General features: G+C 43.1%; 1 protein-coding gene across 1 annotated transcript in view; it reads left to right on the forward strand.

Moving 5' to 3' along the window:
* LOC109916970 (lysine-specific demethylase 3A-like) overlaps nt 1-2489 on the forward strand; it is a 77549-nt gene that overhangs the window by 65583 nt on the left and 9477 nt on the right. The gene's annotated exons all lie outside the window — the stretch shown is intronic.

Consider the following 2489-nt stretch of genomic DNA (forward strand, 5'->3'; position numbering starts at 1 on the left):
GTTTTTGTTCATTGTCTATGTAGACTTCAGTAAGGCGTTCGGCAAGGTTCCACATGGTAGACTGGTTAACAAGGTTAGACCACATGGAATACAGAGAGAACTAGCCATATGGATGCAAACTTGGCTCAAAAGTAGGAGACAGAGGGTGATGGTGGAGGGTTGCTTTTCGGACTGGAGGCCTGTGACCAGTGGTGTGCAGCAAGGATCAGTACTGGGTCCACTGCTTTTTGTCATTTGTATAAATGATTTGGATGTGTATATAGGAGGTATGGTTAGTAAGTTTGCAGATGACACCAAAATTGGTGGTGTAGTGGACAGCGAAGAAAATTACCTCAAGATACAATGGGACCTTGATCAAATGGGCTGAGGTGTGGCAGATGGAGTTTAGTCTAGGTAAATGTGAGGTGCTACATTTTGGTAGGGCAAATCAGGGCACGACTTATACACTTAATTGTAGCGTCCTGGGGAGTGTTGCTGAACAAAGAGACCTTGGAATGTAGGTTCATAGATCCTTGAAAGTGGAGTCGCAGGTGGACGGGGTAGTCGAGGTGGAGTTTGGTATGCTGCCTTTATTGGTCAGTGCATTGAGTACATGATTTGGGAGGTCATGTTGTGGCTGTACAGAATATTGTTTAGGTCACTTTTGGAATACTGCATTCAATTCTGGTCTCCCTGTTTTGGAAGGATGTTGTGAAACTTGAAAAGATTTACAAGGATGTTACCAGGTTTGGAGAGTTTGAACTTTAATGAGAGGCTGAATAGGCTAGGGCTATTTTCCCTGGAGTGTCGGAGGCTGAGGGGTGACTTGATAGAGGTTTGTAAAAGCATGAGGGGCATGGATAGGGTGAATAGTCAGGTCTTTTTGGCTGGGTAGGGCGGGTCCAAAATTAGAAAGTAGGGTTTAAGGTGAGAGGGAAAAGATTATAAATGGGACCTAAGGGACAACTTTTTCACATAGAGGGTGGTCTGTGTATGGAATGAACTGTCAGAGGAAATGGTGGAGACTGGTACAATTACAACATTTAAAAGGCATCTGGATGGGTATATGAATAGGAAGGGTTTAGAAGGATTTGGGCCAATGCTAGCAAATGGGATTAGATTGATTTAGGATATCTGGTTGACATGGATGAGTTGGACCAAAGGGTCTGTTTCCATGCTGTACATCTCGGACTCTATGACTCTTCATTTAGGCTTTATGCAGGCTTCCACCCTACCTACAATTACCACAACTGCCCTGTCTCTGGTCCTCAATGTGGTTTCTGTATGTACATTGATGTCTCATTGACATCTCTCTACAGTAACATCTCAAACTATTATCTAACTGCCTGTCTTACAGTAATTCAGATGAATGAGTATTTTGTCCAGGTCAGTGCTGGCACATGTATAGCAATGTTTTGTTTTTGGCTCTCGTTCCAGAAACTTTGTACTTTTAACCCACAATCCCAGTTGCTTGCTGAGACTGACCCCAACAATGCAAACCTTAATTATCTAAGGTAGAATCCACACATCTGGTCTATATTATGGTACAATGCACTTTGCCATATTTGACTTCTCTCCTTGGCAGCTATTCTTCATCCATCTTGCACACATTCAGTTCCGTCCAAAGTTCATCTGCCTGTCGTAGCATGCACTAAGTAACAATCAACTATTTTTCTTTATCTTAACTGACCCCTGACCCTCCATTGCTCAGGTGTTCCCTTTTGTGTTTTAACCTTTATGGTCTTACCACCTCTGTTTGAAGCTGTCTGCAGTTCCCTGTTCTCCTCCTCTGGTTCTCAGCCTTATTCATTCTTTCAGTCTTTCTTCAGCCTTTGGTGGCTGGGCTGACAGTCACTCTGGCATGACATGCTGAAGCTCCTTCCTGAAGCCCTCCATTTGTCCTTGCTTACAAAAGCCTCCTTTTAAACTTGTGTCAGCTGTATCTTCTGTAAGTTTCACCCAAGTTCCTGGTCAGTGTCCAGTTCTTTTCCAAAGTGCCTTCCATTATCTTTGCTAGGTAAGTGCCACTGAAGATAGTGAGGGTTGATACAGTCAGGTTTCTCAGAAATCCAGTTCTTCAGATCCCATTTAAACTGTCTCCCGAATCAATTCTACTCCAAGTTTGAGCAAAGAAGAGAGAAATTGCTTTGCATGGATCTGAATGATGCCAGGACACAATGCAATAGCATCATCTCACATGATCAATGTGTTTTTACAATTTGATGAAGACCTGATGGGTGAGGAGGCATGGACAAATGGTGCATAATATTGTTTAGAAATGTTTCGACTTGAATTGCTTTCCTCCATTTGAAGACGCAAAATACAGATATCTAAATTTGTGATATCAGGTGAGAGAAAGTTTGAAAAAAATTGACTTTGTCGTTTCTCTTGGTCATTCTGCATGATTTCTCTCTCTCTCGCTCTCTCTCTCTCTCTTCACCACCACCTCCCCCCCCCCCCCCCCCCCCCCCCCCCAAAAAAAAAAAAAAAAAACCCTTTCTCCTTCTCCC

The sequence above is a fragment of the Rhincodon typus genome, chromosome 1, assembly GCF_021869965.1.
Source record: "Rhincodon typus isolate 14 chromosome 1, sRhiTyp1.1, whole genome shotgun sequence".
Lineage (NCBI taxonomy): Eukaryota > Metazoa > Chordata > Chondrichthyes > Orectolobiformes > Rhincodontidae > Rhincodon > Rhincodon typus.